Source organism: Tetrao urogallus (assembly GCF_951394365.1).
Source record: "Tetrao urogallus genome assembly, chromosome: Z".
Classification (NCBI taxonomy): Eukaryota; Metazoa; Chordata; class Aves; order Galliformes; family Phasianidae; genus Tetrao; species Tetrao urogallus.
In genome coordinates this window covers 35,878,817-35,898,787 of record NC_136816.1, presented here as the reverse complement: position 1 = coordinate 35,898,787, position 19,971 = coordinate 35,878,817, and positions in this window count along the sequence as shown.

Sequence of the window (19,971 nt, the reverse complement as noted above, 5' to 3'; positions counted from 1 at the left end):
TCTCTGTAGACTGCTTTTTAATTATTTTTCTACAGCCTAGCTGAGAAAACTCATATTGCCCCTGGAAAGCATGTGCTAGTATTTCATTCTTGCTCCCAACAGTAAACTCCCAAGAAGCCAATGCCCTGCTGAACTTCTCTGCATGTTATGTTATGGTATAGGCTAGTACTCTATGGGTCCATTCATTTCTATTATGTAAAATAGCAGGTAGTCCTTAGTCCTCTTCTGTACAGAAGCAGTCTTGCAATCTGAAAGGGAGAGGCTGGCCCTCCATAACATTCCCAATAAAATAAAATAAAATAATTAATTAATATGTACAAATTGTATAGGTCAAGCTTTATTTTCCATGCCTTTTTTTTTTTTTTTTTTTTTGAACAGAGAAGAAATTGAAACAGCAGCAGCTGACCAGCTGTTATGCCCTGGGTTTTTCATTTTTGTTTTTTCCTGGCTCTTTGTTGTTTCATTTTGTTTTTTCACTTGGTTTGTTGACTAGTTGGTTTGGCTTGGATTGATCTTTCTCATTAAGACAGTAATACATTTATTGTAGAAAGCTCACAGAGTTCGGTGTAAGATTTCCAAAGGATTCTACTCTGATTTGAACCTATATGTATCTGCAAGTCAGTATTGCTGATATGAATTTTTTTCCAATATAGAATCTCAATTTTTTTCCAATATACAATTTTAATAACATCAAGAAATTACACCAGAAACTATCTGCCCAAGTTCTCACAAATTTCTCCTCCTATCAATTAATTCCATTATTCTGGGAATGTGTTTCATAATGCAGGATAATGAGTAACATGAAAAAGGTGATTCTGATTACAGTATTTCACTGAAAAATAATATTATTTTCTCTTTAAATAATTCATTCATGAAGAAGGCCATGAAGAAAAGTTTTTTATTAATCACCTTGAGTTTTAGAAGACATATATTTGCATTTCACACTGCTTTGCCCTGTCTGGGCTTCTGTTAACATTGTTTATGTTGTACTGTAAGCTCACATTTCTGAAGAGAATCATCCAGAAGATATACCTCTTGCAGGCTTATTTCCAATACTTGACCAGACTTTGTTATCTAACACAGGTGGGATGAATTTACCTAGTTTCTTCAATTCAGTGGAATCAGATGAGCCAAACAGAAACTGAGAGATGTACTGAATACTTTCCTCTCCCCATGTTCTGGATCATTTTGACAGTAAAGCAGGATAGAGACTGTACCACTGGTTTCTTGAAATCACCTAATTGTATATATATACAAACCCTTCTAGTTTCAGTAGCCAAAGAAAAGAGTTTCTAGTTAGTTGCCCTGACATTCATGTTTGAGTAAATATAGTTATTACCTGTCTAGAGGTAAAGGCAATGCTTTAATCAAACTGCCTGAACACTCAAATTATTGTTTTTATCTTGCCTTGAACCTTTTACTTCCTCAACAATTTCAGTTTATGGATTTTTGTAAATACATTGTAAGCAAACTGAGAACATAAAGTGATGGGAAGAGGGGATGATAGTTAAAGAATAAATTAGACAGAAAGTCATGCAGGGAACACTCTCATTCCAGCAGAGGCAAAAATGACTTTTTGTTTAGTCCTTCCTACAACACAAAACTAAATGACCCCCACACAAAACACATTTAAATTGTTTACTGCTTAAAAATGAAAGATAGATAGAGCTTCTACTTGGCTTTGAATGAACACGTAAGTAGAAAAAGTAAAGGCGCCACTGAGGTACTCTAGGAAGAAGACAAGATGGATTTGCAGAAGCCAGATGTTCCTACCTTTGGACAAAATGCTGTGCTTAAACCATCATTAACCACATATGTTCACACTTTTATCCAGAGTAAGAGGAGTTACATGTGTGCACTTTACACATACCTATAGATACGTCTATTTACATAATTTCCTTCGTCTGTAATTAAACAAGCTAGTGAAATTGTAGCTGAAGTGCTCCCAATTCCAGATATTCTTCTAATAGCTCTCATAAGGCTTTTCTTTGTACTTACTACCCAAACTAAGATATGACAGTTCAGTGAAGAAAAAGGTACGTTTACCTCAGGAAAGAGTGTCTTTATGACACCGATCTGCTCTGATGAATCCACTAATGTGAAATTTCTGGCCCAATAGGCAGTGATTGCACAGCACTGAGACTCCTCTCATTATTCATGAAATATGTGCTATACAGTGTCAGCTCTCTCCCTGCAGACTTTCTGCCAAGCAATTACTCATTTCCATCACTTAAATTTTCTCTTCTCCCCCTTCTTTTTCTTTTTCTTTTATTATTTTTTTGTGGGTGTCTATGCAGTCAGCACACTTCAAGAAGCAAACACACAGTACTGAATGAAAATGATGCTTGTCTTGCTTGATTTTAAGTAGAAAAGCACTTTCAAGTCCTTAAAAATTGATGTTGTTTAAAACTTTACAAGAAGCACTAAGAGAAACTAATATCTGCAGAAATAAATGGAAAGAAATCAAGTGCATTTCAACTGTTATACATATTTGCTCAGAGAGAAGAGCAGTGAAAACTATCTTCTCTGACCTGATTCATTCATCTCGCTCTCCCTGGAGCATCAGTAATATACAGAGTAGAGAGTGAAGGGGGCAGGGAAAGACAGAAGGAGAATAAATATTTTTCTAGGAATGTATCCACTTTCATCTCTAAATGGGGATTGTTATTTGAAATCAAGAATGATAATCTTTATTTTTAAATTTAATCCCATTCATACACTGTGAACTTATAAGTTTATTTTAGTTTTCAAAAGTGTAAAAAAGATTCTGATGAGGCCAAATAACCCCCAAAAATCCAAAAGTGTGTAGGTGGGATACTTGGGCCAAATTGTTTTTAGGTGATCTGTTTTACACCAACTGAGAACCAGCATTAGTGACACCAAGTTGCTCCAGTGTTAGTGACCTGAGAAGGACAAATTTGCTAATGATATAAAAGACCCATTAACCTACTAATCCTCAATTTAAAGATGACAGTAAGCTTGCAGAAAATGTGTACGAAACTCAATCATCTTAGACACAAAGTCCAAATATTTTTTGTCCAAATATAGTTGATTTTATATGTTTTAATTTTTGATGTTCAACCTGACAAGAACATTCCGTATTTTCAGAACATGCTCATCAGCCTACAGGAAAAGTGAGGACATTGCAGTCCATTATAACATCCAGCCATGACTGCCTAGGAAAGAGGACAGAAAGCCTCCCAAGACCCCTTACTGATGTTATTTCCAAAGGTACATTGTTTCTGTGAGAGGAGAAGATAGGATATCTACAACAATTGCTCTGACAATCTTGTGAAAAACCTCAACAGTGTTTTTCTAGATTTTCATATAGCTCAGAATTTAGACTGTTTAAGATAATTCCAAAAGCTGAATATCTGTGGATCCTTCACTCTTTACATATTACCTTCCTTCTCTCCCAGCACACCATGACCTCTCCTTCAAGGCTTTTCCTTATCTATGAAAAAGAAGGAGAAATATACAAGCAACTTCCTTACTACTACTTTTTGTGGGAGTTAATATTCAACAAATTTTTGTTGGGGACTAATTTAATAGGCTGTCTGGTTAAGGTCTTTAGCAAATAGGAGTATCATCTCCTATTGCTTCTGTATGTTCAACATATTGGGCAATGAGTTGAGTAATTCGGTGTCTTGCTGTCTTGGCTATCATGACCTTGCAACAATTGCAGTATGTGTATACATGGCAAGAGGTATCTCTGCCAGTTCTGGGGTACATCAAAACATAACTCTCACAAGCCCTACCTCTCAAACTCAGAAAAATGACTTATGCATAGAACTAAGATATAAAAATAAGTGCAATTTGTTTAGGATTTCAGTGCTATCAAAATTCTTTGTGTCTCAGCACTTAAATGATCTAAGACACTGATCCAGTTTATCCCTCTGCCAAAGAACAGGAATATTCCCAGAAAACACAGCATTTCTACCATCTAGTATGGAAATATAAAATTATAATTCCATTTCATCAAGGACATAGATATACTTAGTGAAACTCTATTAAATAATTCTCACTCAGTCTTGTAGTTCATGTGCAATCTGTTTCTATACTCCCCCCCGGTTGCTCAAACTAATTAACTAGTGAGAACTCACATGTTTGTTTATTATTGCTTAAACTATTTCCTCAAGCCTGAAGACCCACAAGAAGAGACTGAGAAAAGCTGTACCCAATAATGAAAAGACTTTTTTATTTTACAAGATGGATCTTCTCTTCAAGCCAGAGCAGCCATCAGATGCCATATTAGATGAATATCCAGTACCAATGGGCCTGACCTTCTGTGTGGCTATATAAGCTGCTCCATATGTGCTCCAGGTGGAACTGAGCTTCTACTCAGAATATATCATAATACTATCATACACATACATAGATTATCATGATCTTAATATTATAATGCATATCTCCAATCAATACACGAATCAGAAACATATAATTTTGATGATATACCTCCAGTTTTAAAAACATACTATGATTTTGTAAACTTAGATATTCCTCAAACATTTCGGACATATGGTTTTTCATGCTTGATAATTTGCACATTTTCAGCTCCTACTACATTTATCACAAGATCACATAATTAGAAATCAATCAAAATAAGACTGCAGTATTAGCTCTTTGGTTCTCATCACATTCCTTACAATTCCCAAACTAACTAAGGCTGAAAAAAGAATCTCTTCTTGGGGACATAGCAAGGATTCTACTAATTTTAATGTTACTTTTGCAGTAGCCTTCCTGGTTAGATTTTTATCATGATGTCTAACGAAGCTAATCTCAAAGCAATAGTAAGTCCTAAGAAGGGAAGCATATATAATTATTAATACACAGAGTAAGATTTACAGAAACTACATCTCTCCAGATACCTGTGTAAGGTTTCAAAAGGACTTGAACTTTTTTTACAGTTCTCTGGAATGAGGATTAGAACTGTGGGATCACAGTATTTCAGTTTATACTGTGCTAAGCACAAATAAAAGCACTTCAAGGGAATCCATTTCGGTTTAGGGTATTCAGAAGTGAAACAAGGGATTGCAGTGTGTGAGGGAAGTCTTGAAATCAGTGAAATGCCAAGGTAAAGAAAGAACTGTCAGGAGCTGTCAGAAGCCCTAAGACTTTATGAGAGTGGATAAGGAGGCATTTTAGCAGAGCTAGGATCAGCAGTGGCCAACCCCTATATTCAAAGTCAGTCCTAAGGAGCATAAACAAGCAGGACAGTAGTTAACAGTGAGTAACAAGGTGTGGTGAGGCAATATGCATGGTAAGGCATGCAGGGAGAACTGCATTCTTCTTCTCATCTCATTGCTTAGAAGATCATGGAACTCTATTGGAAGAGTTGTTAAGGCACATGTGAGATAAGGTGATAGAAGACAGCCACCACAGCTTCCCCAAGGGCAGATTGTACCTGAACAATCTGGTGGCCCCCTCCAATGGAGTTAGAGTATCAGTGGACAAAGGAAGAGCAAATTATGCTGTCTGCCTGGACTTCTGCAAGCCTTTGATATGGTTCCACACCACCTTCTTATTTCTAAATTGGAGAGAGATGGATTTCAAGGGTGGATTTTACGGTGGATAAGAAATTGAATAAGAAGATTGCCACAGCCAGAGTTTTGCAGCTGGTGACTTTATGTCCAGAAGGAGGACAATGATGATGATGTCCACCAGGGATTCATCTTAGTACTGGTACTCTTTAATATATTTATAAATTATATTTATAATTATACATTTACAATTATATAAACAATAAAAAAAGGGCATGTGTTCTGGGATAGTCTACACTCAGCAACTTCGCTGATGACACTGAGCTTGACACAAGTGCAGTTGGTACAACAGAAGGAAAGGATGATGTCCAAAGGGACTTAGGCAGGCTTGAGAAGTGGGTCCATATGAAACTAATGAGATTCAAGAAGGTCGAAGGCTGGAGCAATCCCAGATATGTGAACAAACTGGGAGAAAAACACAAGCCAGCCCTATGGAAAAAAAACTTGGAGGTTCTAGTGGATGAAAAGCTTATTATGAGCTAGCACTTGTGCTTGCAGCCCGTTAGGTCAACAGTATCCTGAACTGCATCAAAAAATGGCAGCCAGCAGGGAGAGGAAGATTATCCTCCCCCTTTTCTCTGACCTCATGAGACCCCCGTCTAGAGTACTGCATCTAGGCCTGGGACCCCAGCACAGAAAAACATGGAGCTGTAGGAGTAGATCCAGAGGAGGGCCATGAAGACGAGAGGACTGGAGCATCTCTTCTACAAAGAAAGGCTGAGATCTGCATGTGTTCAGTCCAGAGAAGAGGCATTGGGACAGGGATATGAATGTCTCCTCTCTTTCTGCTGCTGGAAACTTGCTTTATTTTTCCCTTTCTAATGACAGAAAAGGTAAGGTGAGTAGCATAGCCACTGTGGGTCAACATGAAAGCCAGTGCCCTGGAAGCCATTGTCTCTCTCCAATTTATAAGAGGGAGAGGAGGTTCTTTGATATATGTATACCTGGTATGAGATTAAAAAACAGCGGTTCAAATGTTGGTCTGACCAGTTTGCTAAAAATCTTAGTCATGGAGATGGGAAAGGGGAGAAGAGTGGTAGAAACGATAGGAAATAGAAGCAAGAAGTCTTTGTAGGAAACAAGAGGGAGATAGTCACCACCATGGGTTCAGTGTGGTTCATAGTTCAGTCATTGATCTTCAGTAGCGGTGGGTCATCAGGCGTTGTTCCGTTGACAACAGCTTATCAATGGTAGTACAAACATATTTATAAGTCCAAGGTGTTTGAGTCAGCTCTCTTTGGAGTGACAGCTCAAATCCAATGTGGTTGAGTCAGCTCTCCTTGGAGTGGCAGCTTCTGGCTCTGGGATCTCAGGAGAAACTCCTTTATTCCCATCTTCCAGGCACTGCCAGCAGGTAAGGGGGAGCAGGGATGTCCACATGCATCCTGCTTGTAGCAGGACATGATGGTATCATTCCCCAATTTTCCCATCCCAAGCTATATAGTCGTAGGCTAGATCTTCCACAAGTAAACACTCCTGAGCATTGTCTTCCAGAGGCAAACAGTTATGGAGGAAGGTACTTTCAAATGTCCACAAAGTGGTGTTGATTGACACGCAGTAGTACCCATCATTTGTCTCCTCAATAAATCAGTTAGAGTCTTATAACAAGAAACACCTCAGGAAGCAAGCTTTGAGCCAGAAAACGAAGAAGGATTCTCACAGCCATGGAGGAGAGTGTCGTGGCTTAAAAAGTCATGAAGAAGAGAACCTTCAATGCAACTGCATGCACTAGCCACTTGCATTAGGATGAAGGAGGAAATTTCAATGAGTCATTATGTGGTGCAGCATAAATGCTGCAATAGAGCACATTTCCCTCTTGCTCTCCCAAAGTCCTACTTCCTATCACCAGACCAGGGGTTTTTAAGTCCTTTGATTAGTAGCTTGCCTGCAGGTTCTCAAGACTTTCACATAGGTCAACTGTCATTAATATGGCCATGCTGACAATCTCATCCTCAATGGGTCCCTCTGCTGGTGCCTCCACAATCAAATGTCCTCTGTCATTTTACAGCTAGTCTTTTGTCTGTACTTCACTTCCACAACAGTAGTCCAACATGTCTGATGCAACATCCCAGGCCTGGGAGACTGGCAAGGATGAGGGGCTTGCTCTTCCATTTGAGGGACACAATGCCTGATTTCAAAAAGCCAGTGCATGGGAATGAGGCACTTTCTTTTGTTATTGGCCTGCATGTCTTATCTTGGTCCCTCTAGGGAAGGGAAAGCTCTGGACCCCAAGCCTCCCAGGAGTCTAGCAGCAATACAGAAGCAGACTACTTTTCAAGCAAAGTTTTTTCACAAGTGAAAGTGGTGTATCTGTGGTTTGCTGTGTGCAATCTGCCTTGGTGATCCTTCTTGAGCAAGCAGACTACATGAGGTGACCTTTAAACATTCATTTCTAGCCGCAAACATTCTCTTATTCTGTGAGTCTGTGCCCAAGGTTGGTCTGCAAAGTATCCAAGCTTGTATATTTCAGATAAACAATTGGCAAGGCAGGTAAATCTGGCAAAGAACAAACGCAGCAGTTGAAATATAGGCAAGGAGGGACAAAACTCTGTTCTTCTCAGGCAGTACCTACAAGTCTTCCCAGGACATGGACTACTGCTCTGTACTGCTGCTAAACTGTCTACCACGAGTGATCAAGTCCAGAGTGACCTGTCCTGTGGTTTTATCTGGTTCAGTGAATGTCCAGTTCCTTTCATGCTCAGATGCAGGATCTGTTGAAAAGTCCCCAGGGCCCTGGGTGACAGTAAACTGCCCAGGATCATATCCTAGGATCTTAGTGATAGAAACATGGAATCAAATAATTATTTTGGTTGGAAAAGGCCTTTAAGATCAACAGGTCCAATCATCCCCCAAAGACTGCTAAGTCCACCTCTAAACTATAAAGACACTGTCATTCAGGTGTTGCACCAACTACTGTTTTTTGATCTAGGCATTTTTCCAAAATAATTCATTGGTAAATCTGCCCCAAAATGCCTTTAGCTAATGAAGCCATCAACAGAATTCACATGCAGCTGCTGAAATTTTCCATAGTCCTAAGGACTAATGCTTATCAGGATTTAAGATATGATAGATCCAGAAACTATTCAAAATTTATCTTCCATATGTACCACTGGCAAGACAGGCATTGACACAGCAGATGAACTTTAAGCAAAGAGGACTATGGCATAGTTTTATGCAGACTGTGGCCACTGACAAAGCTTAATATGAAACAGCTAATAAGATTTTAAAGTAATCATTACTCACTATAATCCCTAATGATTTTGTTAGCATCTGGTCATCATTAACAGGATTAAATTTATCAGAGAAGTCATTTTGCTTAATTAGGTGGTTAACTGGTGAAGCCATCTCACAGCAGATCACTGATATCATCATCAGTAGCTTCTAAAATAACTTGTGTAGGCAGAGAAATCTCCTTTTTTTCTCATTCCTAATATTGCTAAGCAATCAGCTGTCTTTGAAAGTCCTATTATCAGACCTAGTATAGAACAAACTACAGAATATTTTAAACAAAGACAATTGTATATTTCTTTACTTTGAAGTTATTTAAGAAGGTTAACCTCTAATATTTTGTTCAAGAGATTTCCACTTGTACTGTTTGCTCCTGATTTTCAGGGCCAAGAGTGCTGCTTGAGATTTGTGGATGAATTTCAATTTAATGTACTGGAATTCCTAAATAATACAATTCTAATTTTTCACTGCACTCAGAACTTAATTTCAGATGTTGAAATAGAAGTATGAGGTGGAGGATTTTTCACATTTTTCCTATGGACCTTAAAACTCCGTGACTTCTGTTTCTCCTAATGTAAGCAGACAAAGGGCAGAATGCAGTACTCTGTTCTAATTAACATGAATTTGTTGCAACAAGAAGGAAGACTGAACCAAGAGAAAGAAAGGAAAATGTAAATTATTTCTTGAAAAATTTAAATGATAATGAGTAAAATTGATTTGGCTTTATTTTGTCAGGAGTGCCATTTATAATAGGCAAATGACTGTCCATTGTCTCTCTACACTTTTTGAGCTGTCCTCATTTCTTCAAAGAGTAAGAGAAAGAGGTTTGGCTCTGTCAGACTCTCTCTTGTGTCTCAGTACAGTTCTATACTAACTGACTTAATTTCTTGCTTCGTTAGAGAGTAACTTGTTGAGTTCTTGTTCTTCTCACAAAGACACAAGTTATGAATGAGCACATTCATATTAGCCATGCTCCATGCTTTATTTATTTATTTACTGATGCCTAGAACATCCTTAGTGCCTACCCCAGTGTCTTTCTCAAATGGAAACAAAATGAATAAACCCAAGGGGTGACAGCATTGTACCGCCTCCTTTTAACTGTTCCAGGGATGTTCTTGACTGGGCTCCTTCTTGCAACACTATTTCTAGCTGTGGTTACTTTATTCAAAAAACTGACCCAAAACCAACATAAGAGCATGCTTTTCAAGAGGAAAGCTGTATTTTCAAGGTGTTGTGTGTTTTGAAATTCATTTTTCCTTACAGATTATGCTATTGATGTCAGGACAACAACACTTGTACGTTATTTCTCAGATTAGTGTGAGCGCTTTAAATCCAGCCACTGAAAATCAGCGCAGATTGGGCAGCTATATGATGGACCACATCAGATAGATGATCTGGCTGACATTAGAAACAGTATTCCTGGAGTTAATTTTAATCTGAAGAAATTCACTGATCTAATTAACTGTGTGGCTTCACTTAGGCCAGGAACAAACATCTGGAGATGGTGAGCAGAATGGATTCACTACTTTTGTTCACAGCAGTCGTACAAAGCAGAACTGCTAGCAGAACTCTAGGATTATTTCTTGTTTCTAAGCTGGAGACAATATTTTTGCTTTTTAAGAGGCAAAGGAATTTAACATATGTGTTTAACACTTTGAGTCTTTAACACTTAGAATCATAGAATCACAGAATTGTTTCAGTTGGAAGGGACCCCTAAAGGTCATCTAGTCCAGCTCCCCATCTAGTCCCTATCCAGTGAACAGGGGCACTTATGACATAATCAGGATGCTCAGAGCCTGGCCCAGCTTCATTTTGAATGTCTCCTGGACAGGGCATCCACTACATCTCTGGGCAACCTTTTTAAGTGTCTTACCACACTTGCTGTAAAAAAATTTATTCCTTCTATCTAATCTCAACCTCCCCTCTTTTAGTCTGAAACTATTTCCCCTTGTCCTATCACCACAGATCCTGCTAAAGAGTCTGCCCCCTTCCTTCTTTTAGCTCCCCTTTAGACACTGAACAGCTGCTATTGGGTCATCTTGGAGCCTTCTGTCTTCCAGGCTGAACAGCCCCGGTTTTTTTCATCCTGTCTTCATAGGAGAGGTATTCCAAGCTTTGGATAATTTCTATCAACAGACATTTTACTGTAAGACTGAGAGACATTATCCAGAACAAAAGTCTTCAAGAGCAAATTTCCTTACTTCATAGTGAATCCTAAAGTCAGTTCAAATGTATACAATGTTTTTGCAGAATAAGTGTTTCATTGCTTTGCTGCCTTAGCATTTTTATCCACATGGTTCACACCTACTAAACTAAATTTGTATGTAGCTAAGAGTGGTCAGGTGTAGTTAAATGCAGAGAGATGCGTTCAATCAAATGCAAATTACATAGATATTTGCAAGATACGCGATAAACTAAAATTAAGCTTCCCCCTTTGCTATTTTCTATTTTGAATTTCACTCAATCAACCAGAGAAGAAAAAACTGTTGATAAACCAGTGCCTTAGCTACAGCTTAATGCTACCTTAAAAGCCAACACTGCATTTATAAATACCATAGAGCCAAGTATGTAAAGGCTATTGAGATCTCATGACTGATATTACTTACAGTGTTTCCTCTTCCATCCATTTTTGCAAGTGTATCAGATAAAACATTTTTCAAAAGGAGTAGACTGCAATAACCCTGTTATACAAGAGATCTCTACCAAAATAAACAAATAGATAGGTAGATGATATATAATATTTGCTAATGTTTTCTATAGTTTGTAAAATATTCATGATTAAACAATTGATAAACTACATCATAAATATGCCACGTATATAATGCCTCAACAACAGACCATTGTAATTATATGTGATTTGATCTTACTGAAATCTTTTCTTAAATTTTCTCTGTTGTTTTTCTGAGTTCTTTTCATTGCTCTGGCATAAAAATGTCTAGTAGGTGTTTAACAATTAGTTTCTGTAATCAAATTCTTGAGCCTTTGCCAGTCTGCACAATCTCTTTGGTAAAAAAGTAGAAAAGATTAGTAATTAATAGCATTTGATCAATTTAAGATGAAGTCACTTATAAAATGTGGAACAGAGGCTAATAGCTGGAGAGAAGGCTGGTTCTTTCTATTTTTTTTTTTTTTTTTAATAAAAAATTGCAAAGAAAGATACCTCAGGGTTCTCAGACACAATGAAATTTACTTACTGGTTGCCTTTTGTTGTAGTTGGTTAGTTGTGGTTTTTTTTCGACAGAAGTCTTTTTCAAGTTTATCCCAGTTTTTAAAATTCTGCCATTAATTCTGTAGCATAAGTTTAAGAACTTTTTAAAAACTAGCTGCCATTTCAAGGTGTTTTGCCACAGGAATAAAATTTTGTAGGAACTGTGAAGCAATAATTTAACTAGGAAATTAAATATTTTAACATTCTGAGATCATTAATTTCAAGGTGTTTGGAACATTTTTTCAATCTCCTAAAACTGATAAAAGCTTAAAAATGCAGTAGTGCCTCTCCAAAACTTGATAGTAAAAGACGTAAAATAAGTGGTATCGAGAAATTTAACCAAGATGTACAATTAGTAAAACTGCCTCTTTTTTCTCATTGTAAAGTTGGATAAATTTTTCTACAGGACCAACTAAGATATTGTTGAGTAAGCTGAAATGGACATATATTGTATTTACATTTGCTCAGAAAATCTGCTAGAAGCCCGCTGGTGTCTGTCTTTACATCCAGTACAGCATTTAAATAACCTACTCACTTTTATGCATTAAGAAAATTGCCACTTAGTTAAAAGCCTTATATTCATATTTTCATGATGATAAAAAAAGTATTTGGTCACTCTAAGAATAAAAATACTACACTTCTTTTGTTCCTAGAGGATTTGAGGAGGGAAGACGTGAAGGAGTCTACCTCTGAGTCTACATTTTACTTCTACAGTTTAGTTATAAATAAATGAAAATCTAAATTGACAGTGAAGATGCCATCAGACACAAATATAGATCAAGGACTACTAGGAACTCCTGAGATTAAAAAGAAGTATTTTCATTTTCAAATACTCATTCTGCCTTCTAGATTATGTTTGCTCTATTTACTTCTTTGGTAGTAATGCATGCATCAAATATCCTATAACATAATCCTTCTCTCAGCACTTACCAATGAACTATGAAATAGTATTAAATAGAATTAATTAGAAGTTTTAATGAATCATGTCTGTCCTCATTTATTATACAATGTAATTTTCAAGGAGTGATTAATTATGAGCTACAGATGAGTGAATGGTTAATGTAGTTTGTTAACCTTACTAAAGAGCTACAGTACGCAGCGCAAGTTAGTTCTCCTCTGTTAATAGTACATATTAATGTGCTTGCCATCACATCAAGAGAACAAGAAGATTTTTATGACTTTGCTATTAAGATGCAGAATCAGCGAGATGTTGACCTTCCCCTCATATTATTTTCAGCCTCTGATGAATGAATACACAGTAATCAACTGCACAGCAGAATCGCAGAGGTTTTGTGTTGAGAGGGACATGCTGATTAAGACACAGAATTTGCCCAGGGATACAACCAACTCTTTAAAATTTGGAAAAGTTCCAAGCTCTTCTAGTCCCCAGGTTATTATTTCCTTCTTGTTTTCCTTACCCTTTCAGATCACATTACCTTCCAATTTTATCTGCTGATTTCTCACCTTCTAATTTAAATATCTTGTCCAAAAAAAAAAAAAACAAAACAAACAACAAGAAAACCAGCACCTATTTGGAGTGAAGCTGCTATCAAAAGGCTTCTGAGTGAAGCAGTAATTCCAGATAACTCCACTGAAACACAAATGTCTTAGGTTTATGGCACATGCAATTTCTGGGCCAAACCTCTTGGTGCATAGGGATAAATTTGCAGTTATGAGGGCTGCTCCAAAAGGTAATGCTGCCTATCTTACTATGTATGCTTAAGATGTCAGAAACAGATATTGGCGGTTTGACAGTAGAGGTTAAATGTTCCCACAAATATTCCATTACACATTGTTGCCATGGGAAAGATGGCAGCAGAGGGGCAGCCCAACAAAATGATATCTAACGTGGAAGTCTGTGTGAAGCAAAGGTGTGTCATAGAATTCTTCCATGCAGAAAAAAAAAGAGGAACCCACTGACATTCACTGATGGTTGCTGAATGTTTACAGAGACCAAACAGGGTGTGTGAGCACAATGAAGTCGTGGTGGTGGTGCATTTCAGTAGTGGTGATAGTGACAGTAGGTCCCTCTGCTGGTGCAGATTTTTATGAGCATGGCATGCAGGTTCTTGTTCATCACTGGCAAAAAAATGTGTAGAGCTAGTGATAGTGCCTATGTTGAAAAACAATGTTTTGCAGGTGAGAATTTTATCTATCAAATGGTGTTATTTTGTTTTTAGTGTCTCTTGAAGTTTCAATGGAAATGAATAGAAGGCATCACTTTCAGAGAGACCAGCATACATTTTCCTAATCTGCTAGATAATGCTAATAATAGTAAGATAATAGCAACAAAATATCAACATAATATTAATAACATTATGCCTATTATTATCTCTATAAAATAAATTCCTGCTCTGCAAAGAGTTTATCAGAGAATTTATTATTTTCCTGTTTACCTGTAGGATATACTGGAGTCATATCTCACATAAAGCCAAGTCTGTTTAGTTATGTGCAGTAAACTGAACTCTTCTTTACAAGAGTTATGTTGCCATTAGAATCCGTATTTCCTCCCTCTTTACTTCAGATTACCAGTATAGCCTATAACACTGCTAGCCTTCTTCACCAAGAATTTTCTGATGAACCTCCCTTGTGTTTTTTCCGAACAATTTTGAATACAATAATGATATTTTGTGAAAATACTTTGTGAAGAACAAAATCCCAACACTTACCTCTTAGAAGATATTATCATCTCTTGTAACCTTGACATGAATTGTGTCTCTGGTGACAAACAAAGCCAGAAAGATTTTTAAAAGCAACAAAAAACAAAAACAAAAAACAGATGCATGTAATCATTAGTAGTAGCAGGCATCATGTGAAATGCTTATGCACTTGACAGGTTTGCCATACGCACAGGATAGATGACAGAACATATCCTTTGTTGAAGGGCTTTCTCTGAATGTCACATGATCTGCTTGTTTAAATAGCTATCCCAAACTCTGTACTTAGCCCACATACTCACAACCAACGCTCCTACAACCCCATCCTCTTACTTGGCTCCAGTCCTTTTCCCGCTATTCCTTTCCAGAAATTATTGCCCAGCATCTGACACTGTTTCTAGGTTTATCCTCAGATATCCCTTAGTTCTCTCACAGATATAAAATCCTGTCATCTGTTCCTGCTCTATCTTTTGCTTCATACCAACCCACAGATGTCATCCAATGCTTTGCACTTTAACCTAAGTGCACCACTGGTGAAGTCAAGGCCAGCACTATTGCATATGCACCACCATTGGTGATAAGTGATTTTTAAAAAGCCTTTTACAATACTGACACAAATGACAAAATATCACAATATACACAATGCTATAAATAATTAACTGGGTGAGATTTTCGTCAATGGGACTATGAGAAAAGAGAGAACACAATAATTCTTTACTACCCTTTCCTCCTAATATCTAACCTAAATCTCCCATCTTTTAGTTAAAAGCCATTCCCCTTTCTCCAATCAGAATGAGATCAGATAAAAGTTGGTCTCCTCCTTTTTAAGTTCTTTTTAAGTACTGAAATGCTGCATTGTGGAGAAGATATCATTTTGTCACTGAGCCTGGTTTTATAATTTTTGGTTATTGGTATTCCAACAACATCAACAACATCATGTAGTGCACTGGGAGTTAAAGAGCTAATGCTCCAATTCTGGGCACCTGTCCAGAAGAGAAGAACTACATATCCCAGAGGACTTTGCATTCAGAGAAGAGATATAACCCCTGGCAAGGTCACCAAGGCATTCCCTTTTTTCAGCACTCCTCCCTGCTTCTTGACCCAGCTGCGCATCTCACCTCAACGTTACAGTGAGGCCTTTCCACCTTTCAGACACTGTCTCTCATTATATTTGATTTATTAGCTTCAATTCTAATTATATTGTATTATAGTGTGTTATCTTGCATTCCAATACCATATTTAGTAAATTTGTTTCTCCTCATATCATTGCCACTGTTTTTAATTGTTTTGGGTCCCCCGTTTCCCCTTTCCACTAGTGAGGATTCACAAATCTCTCCACCCCACTGGTCGTGGAACCAGGCTGAACCAGCCAGTAAACCACTGACACCAGGCAGAACAAGACCAGCACCCTCAACCTTTCTTCATAGGAGAGGTGCTTCAGCCCTCTGATAACCTTCATGGACCTCCCCCGGACCCACTCCATGTCTTGTACTGTGCACACCATTGTGGTCTGTCTCCTCAAGGTTAGAAAATAGTTTAGCTTCCTCACTTTACAGGAAGGGATTGCCTGTGGTCCTGCACCATGCATCAATCTTTCTGGTTGCTGACTGGTGATTTCTTCCTGCTACCTGTCCACTTGCTCTCAAACTTTATCGAGCTAGGCACACCTGCAACCAGGACACCCCCTTCTTTCCTCAGTCCTTTAAGGGGATTCCAGGTTCTGGAGTTCCTCACAAATGAAGGTCTGGCCAACTCAGGATGTTGCCTGTGTATACCTACCAGCTCAGGAAGGTTGTGTGTTTCCACCTCAGCTAGCCACTGTAGAGAGTGGTCGCCATTTTTGCTTCAATAAAAAGCTGTTGCCTGCTTTTCCCAGGTTGGAAGAAAGCCTTTCACCCTCCCTGTTCATCTTACCACATGAACTTCTGTGCAAACTGCTGAACACACTACTGACGCTCCATGCTCCCTTTCACTATTCTGATCACTATGCTCCTGGTTGCTCACCAGGAGCTTAGGGAGTTCTAAGGTCTGCCTTTGTACTTGTGAAAAGTTACATCGCCTCCTGGCCCTGCCTATGTATAAGCTGCTTCTCTGTGACAACTAGTGACTTCTTCAGCTCCTGGAGGCTCTCTCCTCACCCTGGGGACTCCTTGATTTCAGAATCACCTTTTGCCGGCTGGGATCATCTCCTACAATGCTTTGGTTTTTGCACTTATTAAAATCCAGTGTTTCATTCCAACAGCAAAGATGTACTTACTGTTCCTTTGTTTTGCCCATACAGAAATGGAGGGCTAGTAACAGAACACTGTTCTCTCAAAGATTGTCTAAGCTGGTGCACATTCACACTCAGAGCCATAGATCAGCAATGGCTTGATGACATAAATCATGGTGGGATCCAGTTTTAAGCAACAAATACAAAGGTATTTATACTCTGCAGACACTCAAATCACAGTCAGAGCTGTCTGATCTGATACTAAGGAGAAAAGTGCCTATAGAAAGGTATGTTGTATTAACGATCAGTCTAGCAAGAGTGACAAAAAATATTCCACATTTCCTATTGCCAGAGATATTTTTTAATGATCAATAGTTATTTTTTAATGATTAATAATCTTTCAAAAAGGAAGTACAGCTTCTGATTTAAAAAAAAAGAAAAATTAAAAAAAGCAACTGCTGAACTGTTTATTTTTCAAACAGTTCCCATTCAAATCTCTATGGGGCTTTGGGACCCCAAAACAAGTTTATGATTAGAAAAAAATGGAACAAAACATTTAGTATTCCTCAAGGATATCTCTGGGTTGGTAGTAAAACATATAGAAAATGTGAACAATTCAAGAAGGTCAGAGAAATCCATCACCCCAGTACTCCCAACCATTTGATTGGTTTACATGCTAGGTGTACAATTACGCTGTAAATAATGTACTCCAAGCCACGCAGGTACTGTGTCTCAGAATGAAGAAGAGAAATCAAATCTCCTGGCATACTCTCTTGTAAAAAGAGCATCTTGCTTCCAAGATTCAGGATATTGCCCATTTGGATGCAGAAATTGTCACTTTAAGCATGCATAACTGGCGTTTCATATATCTAAATGACTCTTTGAGCACTTGATTTCAAGGCATTTACATTATCCTTAGATGTCCGTATTTGAAAATTGGACTCTCAATCACTTTTTCATTCATGACTACACTCTTACTTGGATTTTTTTTCTCACAAAGGAGAGATGGATGGATACAGGTACTGTATATATTGCCTCCAGAGGGTGATGATTCTGGGCCTGTTATTATAGCATCAGCGAATCAGCTTTGGTTTATTGCTACACTGTGACATCACTCCCACAGCTACCACTTTTGAAAAATTGGTAATCCCTGAAATTATATAATTCAGCAGTGGGGCATCTGATCATTCACTGAAAGAATGAGAATTAAAAATATTCAGTCTACCCCTGAGTCTTCTAAATCCCCAATGTTTGGAAGAACACTATCCACAGCTGTGTTTGAAGTTTATGAAAGGCAGTCATTTACATGCAGCTGTGAGAATTTTCAGTGCTGACATTCCTTGTGTACATACTTACGATTTTCCATGTGTGCAGAGCCTTCTGGTATTGAAATAACACCCACATTTTTACATTTATATTTCAGTATAGCAAGGACACCACATGCTGTGCATTTTTTTACAATCAAAAGAAATAATAAATAAATGCAAATCCATTGAACAAGAAGTATAGTATTCTTATATTTATCCTGGAGCTTTATCTTTTTCAGGCACTTTTAAATGATGCCATAAGTAATCTTCCATTTCACTCTGGAAATCGAAATTGGCTGTGAAACTGACTGTGTTTTCAGATAGGCCTGTCTTAATCACTGTAGCACTGAGTCAGTGTGAACTGTGATCCAAGTTAGTACTGTCTTAGAAACATGAAGGTAGAAGATCATTTCTTTACCAAGACACACTAACAAAATAAGATTCCTAAAATAAAAAGAAAGAAAAAAATGCTGCAAGTGGAAGGAAAATCAAAAACTTTTCCTGAAATTAGTATAAAATTACTATATTTAATATTTCTGACTTCATTTTGAAAGGATCTGCATTTTCAAACTGCAGATTGAAACAGAAGTGAAAGCACCAGAATATTATACATAGGTTGCCTCAGAAGTGGTATCTCTTACTATAGAAACTATAAAAGATACAAAAAGTACAATAGTGCTATTTGTCAGAATGCATTCTCAGCTATGAAACAATATTTTTCAACACAATCACTACCATTAGCTATCTACTTTTGCTAGCAATGGACAAGAGCCTCCATGTTGCACATGTGGAGGTAACCCACTATTTCATTGCACTGTTTCACAGCTGCTATGATTGTGTCATTGCTGAAATGTACCACCTGCACTACCCCACTGTGCTCACATCCACTTTTTAGTATCCACAAGTGTTGATGAATGTCTGTGGGTGCCATTTTTTTTAACATGGAGGAATCCAGTTACACACCTTTGTTTAATATGATCTTCCAAGTCAGACACCATTCTGTCAGGCTGCCCCTCTGCTGCCATTTGTTGCATGGCAACAACATGTAACGGAGCATCAATGGGAAAGTTCAACTTCTACTGCCTTTCTATTTACAACTGACAACTGAATGTTGTGAGCCTACATAATAAAATGGGAGGATTACATTCAGAGCAGTGTTTATATTTAAATGACTTGAACAACACAGTCTCATTTGAAACACGGATCTGTATCCTATGTGCTTTGTAGTTTTCTGTATCAGAGCTATATGAACACAGCTTTCTCCTAAGTACTCAGGAAAGATCTCTTCTACCTCATATCACTGCATTAACAACTCAACAATTACATTTTTTGCAATATCCACTTAAGACCGGCTGGGGTACTATATATTACACTGGTTGTGTAATTCCTGAAGATTATGCCTACTTCCACAAAGTTTATGAGTGAGTCACTAGTCTGCTCTTAATGGTACACAATGGTAAAATATATGGAAGTTTAACATGGAGAATTTCAGAAAATAATTGCTTTCTGCGAGTACATAATCAACTTAAAATATTAATTTTTGAAATCACTTAATTTAAAACGTTCTGCACTGAAAATACTGCTGAAGTGTGTCACTGCAAACTCTCAGCCTTTTCATCACGTATTGTTAGGGTATAGATTAAAAATTAAAGTCAACATAACTTTGAAGCAGTCTTAGCTAAAAAAGAGCTTGACTCATTTTCCCCACATTCATCTGCCAAGTATTAACAGTAAAATCAGCTCGGATCCCCACAGATTATTTAATCTGAACAGCCTTAACAGAACTTTCTGTCTGAAATACTAAGGATTTAAAATAAAT